The sequence below is a fragment of the Mytilus trossulus genome, chromosome 12 (genome assembly GCF_036588685.1).
Source record: "Mytilus trossulus isolate FHL-02 chromosome 12, PNRI_Mtr1.1.1.hap1, whole genome shotgun sequence".
NCBI lineage: Eukaryota > Metazoa > Mollusca > Bivalvia > Mytilida > Mytilidae > Mytilus > Mytilus trossulus.
In genome coordinates, this window is record NC_086384.1 from 22337491 (window position 1) to 22348023 (window position 10533).

The window sequence follows — 10533 nt, forward strand, 5'->3', positions numbered from 1 at the left end:
GTATATACTATTAGATATGGTCACTTTCGTTTTCTTTTCCAACCGGCAGTAAAACCTGACCGTAGTTGGCCAAACGTTTAGTTGTGTGGGATGTAAAAGTAAGCATTAACGTCCAATCCGAATGGGAATATTAAATCCAATGTCTCGTGTGGAGAGAACACCACGATAATACACTGTGCGAACCCTTGCAAAAACTTTATGAGAGGTCCATAAATGGCCTGTTGAAAGGCACCATTTGTGTCCTCATTTAAGCCATTGGCAGTCCAAACTTCTCTGGCTGAATTCCAGAGGGCCTCCTTCCAGGACTTACTTTTAATATTTGTTGCTACTTATGTGATTATCCTGTACATACATGACATATTTGCAAGTGGACGTTATTTAAGCAGCCAAAAATCAGCCATTACGTACGCGTGTCATTAACAAATAATGGGGTGCAGACATTTGTCACTACCCTCTGTGAAACGTGATAACTTTTAAGACATGAAAGAAGAAACAAAGCAAATGACTAAGGTTATGTTGGTGATTGATGCTTTGCTCAACCGCATAATTTGTCGATGACGCAAAGGGTAACTGGGGAATATAAATACGGTCCCTACTGTCTTCTCCAAAAGATTTTGTCATCACAGTAGAAAGACTTTAATTTACGAGAAAATTAAGCACAATCTTCAAACCTTAAAAAATTAAACAAACAAAAAACATAATTGAAGAAAGCAAACCAGTTGAATATTAAAAATTATCTCTTAATCTTTACATCTTCACAATAAAGAAACTGAATTACTATTGTTGGCTATACTTTACATGGTCATTGTAAACACATATTCTATAGCCTTAATGTAACTCTATTGTAATCTATGACCACTAGGACTCGCCTCTAAGATTCAGACCAAACGTCTTTAATCCATTGATGGTTGTTTATCGCTGTATATATTAAAAAGAAGATGTGGTATTGAAACAACTTTTCGTCTTTGAAAAGACAAAACGACACAAAATGAACAAATATAGGTCAGCGTACGGCCTTCAACAATGAACAAATCCCGTACCGCATAGTCAGCTATAAAACACACCGAACTTACAAGTGAAAAACAATTCATACGAGAAAACTAATGGTCCACTGAACATAGAAAATGATAGTGCAGATGGGGCATCCGTGTACTTGGGACACATTCTTGTTTATCACTATAAGAATTGAAGAGGGATAACATATTTTCTGTCTGTTCATCTGTTCATTCATCTCTCACAGACGAGGTTATAGTTTTAAGTAAATGGAGTTAATGCTGAATTTGTAACTGTGTCAGGGATTTGACCCATAATTGAGTCATCACTGGACATTGAAATATAATAATGTCGATCAGTACATTCTTAATTTGAAATGTTTGTTCAAGGAGGTGTATGATAAAGTTCAAAATAGTCACACCAACTTGAAACTTAGTACACATGATACACAGATTTATTATCTTTCTAAATGTATCTTTCTAAATGTAATACTTGATAAGGATTTTAATCCAAAATCCATGGTTCACTGAACATGGATAATCAAAGTCTGAGTAAAGCATTTTTTCTCGTGGAATCACATTCTCTTAGATATGCATAACTATGTATGCAATCAAATCTTGCTTTGTTTTAAATTATGTTATGTGCTTTTTGGCTGAACTCAAGGCTTAAGGTGGAACCTAACACTACAGGGAGATAACTCTGTAAAATCAGCTAAACGTGTGAATCACGTTGTATTAATAAGGAAAAATTAAGCTTCTCAATGATCAAAATTAGTGTTTGTCAAACTGCTATATATCCAACAATTTTTTTCCAAGTAAGTGATTGGTTATAGTTTTTTGAAATTTTTATATTTTTTTCAAAGGGTCAAAGTAAATATTTTCTCAAAATTTTATGAAAATTAAACGAGCCAAATTAATTTTAGTCTAAGTGTTGGGTACCACCTTAACAATCTGTTTTGATATACATGAGCTCTTTCAAAGGCAAGACCAATGTGTGTTGAGGTAGAGTTAAACCACCCACAATAAACTAAGTCAAAGAAGTACAGGTAATTTTAAGCAAACTGGCCCCTCAGTTTGTTCTTGGTTTAGCAAATCTAAAAGAAATAATGAGAAATTAGAACACCTGTAATCATCTTAACTCAATAATATTTACTATAGTCCTCCACATGTCTTGGTTAATGATACTAGTATTTGCTTTTTTTCAATATATATTGTCAGAGCTGGTGATGAGATATAACATTATTAGGTAGTTAAACCATGGCATGAAATAAAGTGTCAAGATCGTAAATTTTAATATCATTCAAGACAAGTGAATACGTGACTAAATTTGGAATTCATATTTGACCTTTCAGGAAATTTTAAAGAAAGTCCTCTTTGTTAGTGAGAGTAAGGCAGTAACGTGTTTTACCAAAGACAATACCGAAGAAAATAAACCACTAGAACTTCATTTGATAGATTTAATTTCGATGACAGAGATTCCGGTATCAGGCCACATGTTCAAAGATTGCTACAATATATTAAAAGTTAACTACGGAAAAGGTAATATGAAAAACTGTCCATACATTGAAAATTTAGTTTGGAGAAGACAAAAAACTGTACTGCCAGTGCATTGATGTACAAAGGTGTCAGTATTCACCTCAGAAACTTACAAAACCTTTAAATAGACTGATTAAGAAGGGATATAATTACGATACTGTTGTCAAGTCATTAAAGATTGCATATTTTGGCGTTAATATTGAGTCACTGATAAGGTCTTTGCGTCGGAACTAAAGACATTTATTCTAAAAACAGTTGTTGGCATGACACGGGTTATGTTCTTCTCATATATGTTATGATGGTATGATACTAAACCCCTAACGGGAAGAATTGCGCCTGAGGTTCATATGATGAAATCATAATCTTTCAGTCAGTTTAATTGAAGTCTGGACCTGGCATGTCAGTTAACTGCTAGTAGTCTGTTGTTATTTATGTATTATTGTCATTTTGTTTATTTTCTTTGGTTACATCTTCTGACATCAGACTCGGACTTCTCTTGAACTGAATTTTAATGTGCGTATTGTTATGCGTTTATTTTTCTACATTGGTTAGAGGTATAGGGGGAGGGTTGAGATCTCACAAACATGTTTAACCCCGCCGCATTTTTGCGCCTGTCCCAAGTCAGGAGCCTCTGGCCTTTGTTAGTCTTGTATTATTTTTATATTAGTTTCTTGTGTACAATTTGGAAATTAGTATGGCGTTCATTATCACTGAACTAGTATATCTTTGTTTAGGGGCCAGCTGAAGGACGCCTCCGGGTGCGGGAATTTCTCGCTACATTGAAGACCTGTTGGTGACCTGCTGCTGTTGTTTTTTATTTTGGTCGGGTTGTTGTCTCTTTGACACATTCCCCATTTCCATTCTCAATTTTATTATGTTGATAAGAGAGGAATATTCTGATTCATCTCTGTCCTATTATATGTTGTGATTTAGTATACCCCCGTTTCACACTGTTGGACCCCTGTTTTCCTCTCGATCCGTCCGTCTCATTAGATTGTTGTCGCATTTCTTCCAGAAACGATAAATCAGGGCTTCTAAAAGTTTGAGTTAAGCTTCCTTTATGAACAGGCTATGTCGATGACTTATAGATTCTTACACATACGAGCAATAAAGTGATTTTTTGTCTCATTTTCCACAGGAACTACAAATCAAGGCTTTTTGAGTCTTGTTTCATAAAAGTGAGGCAAAATATTCCAGAGTGACATTCAAATTCATAAGTCTAAAATAAAAACTTACAACGCCATGTCGGAATAACAACAAACCAATACACAAACAATAGTACAAAACACACAATATAGAAAAATAAAGATTGAGAAAGACCAACCCCACCAAAGACCAGAGGAATCTTAACTGGTTCTCCAAAAGCGTAAGCAGATCCAGCTCCTCATTCAGCAACCGTTGTGTTGCGCATGTTGGTACAACCCCGGCACATACTTTAATTCGTTATGTCACATTTGGGAAAAGGGAACGGGATTGTATTTACGACATCTGGAGCATATCCGCTATCATGTGTGAAACGGGTATTCCGTTAAGGTCAATCCAATCGTGATTTCGTCCGTAAAAACTTACGATGAAAGGATTCCTACTTCTTGGTTTAATGGTTCGTCGTGAGGAGCAATCCTCCTTAAAGAGTTATGATATGAAATAGTAGTCCTGGGATACCATAATAACATAATAACAATGTTGTACATATTTTTTACGGTTTTTGAAGAACAACAAATCCGGGCTGTCAGAAAGTTGAATTGAAGCTTTTATATGACTATACTCGGCAAGCGTGATACGCATACCAGTACACAGAAAGCACACAGACAAATACATGAACGTACTTATGTTATCATATCACATAACAATCTACATGAACCTGTTCAAAAAGGGATTATAATAAGTATATGAGGTTTTGTTGTCTCCATTTAGTACTGCAACTGACATCGAAAAAGACGCATAATTAATGGTCCGGAATCACACACGACTGGACATTATTTTAAATGATTGAATAATATCAATATTTTAATTCCGTCGCGTCGTAAAAAGTTTTAATGGTCACATTTTTGTATTTTATCCCTTTGATGGGGGTACACCTCAATTTACGGTTTTGGGTAATTACCTTTAAATCCAAAAATATATATTTTGGTTAAATTTCCCGTTATTTTCGTAAATATTTTCGACGCACATAATATCAAGGATAATCGGAATGATGAAGACATAAATATAATACCATCCCCAAGTAAAACTTTCATACTTGATGAGCTGACTTTTGTTACCCTCGGGGACGAAACGTCCACTTGAAGTGGCATCCAATGATTTTCATATTAGTAATCATAAAAAATAGAAAAATACATAAAAAGCAAATATTTTGTTAAATACCTTATAATTCTTGATTATTGTATATATACAAACCTTTGGTTCAAAGCTTTCACTGATGTATCTTAGGATATCCCAATATTAATAATAGGCACTCCTGTGTTGACATCTTATTTCAAGGTCTTTTAACTAGTTTGATTTGATAGTAACGGATGAGTGTTGTAAAGGCAAAACGCGCGTCTGGCGTACACAATTTAGCCAGATACATTTAATAATTATTTAAAGTTATCGAAACATACATGAAAGAAATGATAAAACACTTCTGACCTTTTTCATGTTTTTACCGTTTTTCATATCTATTCGAAGAATTAATGGTAATTGGAAAGAATGTGACATTTTACAACATAGAGACACTTAAAGAAACTTATACCATTGAGCTACCAGTCTCTGATATCACTGATGCAGAATATAAAGTGAGTAGGTTTATATTTGTGAGAAATACTATAAAGTAAATTGGTTTATATTAAGAATAACAAGCTATTTTATGTGTCGGTAAAAATATAAAAAAAAGAAACGCACATTCGATTCTAATGATATCTTCGAAAACAAAATGTTTTAGCATACAATTTGTCATAAACACATGGTGGTTTGAACAAACATGGCATCTGAAAGATATTCTGTCAAACTATGCGGATCTAGACTAATTACACAATTACAGAAGAATGAGTAAACAACTAACAGCAATTCACTTATCTATCTAGGGATTTGAAATAACAGAAGTCCGTAGTTTTAGTTTATTCGACTGATGCCTTCACAAATAAACTCTGAGATACATGTTGTCACGCTTAGACGAACAGAACTTCTAATAACTGCAAAATATTCTAGTGGTAGACTTTTGTAACAGATCTATACGGATCGGGAAGGTCTGCCAAGCACCCTCGACAGTTGTAGGTGAGTTCCGTAACATTCGGGAAACCTCATCCGATTTTGTCTAGTCCGATTACAATCGTGGTTATGTCTTGACAGATTCTGCTGTATCGGATAAAAATCGTAACAATGTTCTGTGTTTTCTGGACGGTGTTCTGTGGAACGGACATGGTCTGAAGAGATTTGTCTTTTTTGTTTTTTTGCCGATTGAGTTCATATTGCATATGGAATGCAAACCGTTTTTGGTGAAACCGTTCCAGAACAGTCTCGTTATTAATACGAAATTCGGCAAAGATACCCTCGTATGAGTCCTGACAATTTCATAACACGATAGGACTGAGTTGAGACAAAGCCGTTTGTACTGAGGCACAACAGACTGGGATAGGGTTGCATCCCGACAGTACCAGATTATCTCAAATATGGCGACAGTTTTTTAATGCAGGGTTCACACATTGCCGATTATTGCTCCCGTTCGAGATCAGACAGCGATACGAAACGAAAAATGAAAAAGTCGGATTTTTATCCTCAATTATCTGGAACGTCCTATCATTGTCTGAACGCAGTCGTTTAATTTTGGAACAGATTCCTACAGGTCGGGAAGGGTCTGAATAGTTCGGCGAAGCACCCCGACCGTTAGGTGCGTCCCGTAACATTCGGGGAAACTCAGCCGATTTTGTCTAGTCTGATTACAATCGTACCTATGTCGTGACAGATTATGCTGTATCGGATCAAAATCCTAACAATGTTATGTGTATTCTAGTCGGTGTCCTGTGGAACGGCAATGATCTGGAGAAACTTTTCATTGCTGCTGATTGAGGCCAGATCTTGTGAGGATTGCGAACAGTTTTTTCCGAAACCGTTCCGGAACAGTCCCGTTATAAATACGAAATTCGTCAATAATATTAATACCCACGTTAGAGTCCCGACAATTACAGAATACAATACGACTGAGACCAGACAAAGCCGTTTGCGATGGGATAGAGCGGACCTTAATAGGATAACTTTCCGACAGTACCTGCTCATCCGGATTATGCTGACAGTTTTTGAACGGATAACTTCTGCCATCCTCGGTTCACTGTCTGATCACTGTCTGATCTCTGTCGGATTACATTCGGTAGAATCGGGACGCAGTCGTTACATACTCGGTCGAATTTTACCTGGCGAAAGATACAAATTGGATAGGAAGCAGATTGAGAACGGGATTATCGGGATAAATTCTCTTCGAAACGATAGAATATCGACGCTTCCTGAATAATATCTGATCGTTGTCTTGAATAAATAATTTGTTTTACAAATTTTAGTTTAAGTTTGAAATTTCATCCGCGATTCACAGGATCTTGACCAGACTTTTGACAAATTTTAATCGGGAATGGTCCTTTCAAGGACGGTAGTAAAACTCGTGAATGTGTGACCCCAGCTTAACGGATATCTTTCGTCAGCGTAGGTTTACTGTCTGATTACTATCTGATGTCTGTTGGGTCGCATTCTGCAGAATCGGGACACTCTCGAGATAGATTCAGTCGCTTTTAATCATGAGAAAGATGAAAATCGGATTAGAATCGGATTAAGAACTTGATAATCGGGACAAGTTCGGATGGAAACGGAAGAATTTGGACGCTTCCTGAACAATATCTCATTTTTGTAGTGTTTAAATATATATTTCTAAAATTTTAATAATAATCTGGATCAGATTTTAACACATTTTTATCGTGAAGGACGACAATAAAAATGGCCCCAGCTTTAACTTGGACGAAATAATCGTTAGTGTTATTATAATTAAGTTTGTGACTTTTGCTCACCAGGAAAAAGACCGCTTTTGCCAGAATTGGACATAGGGGAAAATCTTAATTCTGGTTAATATCTCAAAAACTAAAGCAGATGCGAAGTTGATATTATCAACAGGTTTCTATCCGTTTGTGACAATAATTGATAATTGAAAGTTGTACAATTCATTCTTTTGTCACTGGCCATAACATGATTACCATTTGAAAAGTTTGCACTAAAAATAGATAAAAAGAAAGTGTAAATAACAAATACGACAAACTACGAAAAAGTGAACATGACTGTATATCATGTATATGTCAATCTCTAATTATTGAACTTCACACAGTTGACACATGTAACCTTCCTGCACTAACACATACTTTGTTTTGTTTACTTGATTATTTAATTACAAAATTTTCTGTAACTTTTACTGGCAAGAGGAATCTTACTCCTTTTACAATTTAAGGTCCAAATAATGACCCTTCTTATGATTAAAAATTACATATAGATACCTAGATTATAATTGATACAATATAAGGGAGTTTTGAATATCTCTTATTATCAAACACCTACTCAATTTTCGATTTTTTTTCTAAAGTCAAATATTGATGGAACCATGGTAGCTATGTACGTTCGTGTTTCGGAAGATCACGAGACAATTATTGTGGTAGATGTTGAAGCCAGGACTGTGGTTAAGGTGTTGGAAGATGAATTTAGAAAGAAGTTTGGATCAGACTTTTCAAACTCGGTATCGCCAAAATTGGTGCCAAATAACAAGAGCTTCATAGTTTTTTCTAGTTGGAAAGACAACAAACCAACTCATTTTCTGTATAATTTGAAAGATGGTATGTATAGTCTGTAAGTTAAGAAAGTGACACCATAATGTACTTTCTCAGATTCTTAACCATATAATGACAATTTGCACCTATTTTGATTTTAGTCCAATTTGTTTCCCCCATAACAACGACTTTTAGTTTGCGTTATATGCGGTACTCATTTTATTTCACAAAAAAAGTTAAATTAAATGAAATTTTTCTCAATTTTATCATATAATGCCATTGTGAATCTTCCAATGTTTTTGTATTTGTTGGCCGGATTGTACGAATTCCAAAGCCGGTTTATAGCCTAGTAGTCAGCACTTTTTGTGCTGACATGAATTGTCATTGATATGGTTATATTTATAAATTTCCTGTTTACAAATTTTTTAATGTTTTGAAATACTAAGGCTTTTCTACCTCAGACATAAGATTACTTTAGCTGTATTTGGCAAAATTTTTAGGAATTTTGGTCCTCAATGCTCTTCAACTTCGTACTTTATTTGACCTTTTTAACTTTTTTGGATTCGAGCGTCACTGATGAGTCTTTTGTAGACGAAACGCGCGTCTAGCGTATTTACTAAATTTAGTCCTGGTGTCTAAGATGAGTTTATTCATAGCATGGTGATGTGGCATGGACTGACGGGTACGCGGATTTCGGGCAAGCATGGAAAAAACGGCGACATACTTAGTGTTATCAACTCCTCTTACAGTTAAAACCTAGATCCATGAAACTTCACAGAAGGCTTATTTGCACATATGACGAAGATGTGCACCTGTTATAATGGAAACATCGTTAAAGAATATTTTCCATTTTTTCCCGGAATTTGAAAATAAGTGACTTTCCTGCAAACGTAACAAAGGAGAGTACCATAATTTATACAACTCTTCTTAAACCATGATACATGTACTGTTTTATACCCAAAATAGCTGAACAAAATCCAGGAACTCTGAACACATTTCGATATTGCGAACCTGCAATGATTTGTTTTCAGAATCTTTTCCTATTTTCATAGATCTCCGATATTTTACAGGAACAGATTAAAATTGAGAAGTGAAAAATGATATAAGCAACAATAATATACCTTTATTCAATGGTCATAATTCTTTTGTGGTTCATCAATACAGTAAGGCTAAAATGGCTGTTCTTACGACGCAAAATGTACTGATGTCGCAAAAGGTGTTGATGTTAGCTTTAGTAACGTTTAGTGATTTTATTTTTCATGCATTTTACAGGACGTAACATCAAGACAATAAAAAAAAAACATTTTTATAAAAATAATATGTGTCGAAAATAAGTAAAAAAAAAACCGGAAAAGTAGATTTTTATGTTTTATAGTACTTTTGTGCTTCTTTTTCATTCTTCCCCTCAAAAACTGTTTGACATCACTTATCGTTTTTTTTTAAATAAAATGTGAATACGGCGTTTTGTGACATTTTGAGTAGTCACAAACAAAAATATCGTGTTTATTTTTTTACATATATTTTCACTTGAAGCCTCTACATATTATTTTTGTACGATTAAAAAAACCATCTATTCACTTTTAAGCAAAATTCAGATCGTAAAAAAAGACCACAAATGGTTATCGTTTTTCATTAGACACTTCACAAATACGCCGGAAATGTCAACAACGACAAGTATGACATTTCAACAAATTTAATAAAATGATCAATGTAGGACATAATTTTAACAATATTAACTAGAAGAAGACACAGATAGTTTTATTTGTCATTTGATTTAGCCATGTGATTATGGACTTTCCGATTGGATTCTCAGAGTTCAGTATTTTTGTGCTTTTACTTTATTTTTTTTATGTTTTTCATAAATTGATTAATTATGACGGCAGGATGAATATTTAAAGTGTGATTTGTGTCTGAATCAGTTTTTGAATTTTGAAGAGCATTTTTATCAAAAGATATTTGTGTTTGTGACAGAAATAGAATAAAAAATAATCATAAATTTTGCGACGATCTTTTGAAATGTTGTTACAATTTTTTTATTTACATATTTCGTCTTTTCCTCAAAACTATTCGTCCTTGTCAGATGGTTTCATTGAACGAGGACTCATCAGTTAAAACATACGTCATAAACACCAAAGTCTGCTTTTTAATGAATATCCCGAAACACAACAAGGACGAAAATAGCATGAAAACATTAGTCATATTTTACAGTGTAATTTTTTCTCACCCGCAAACTC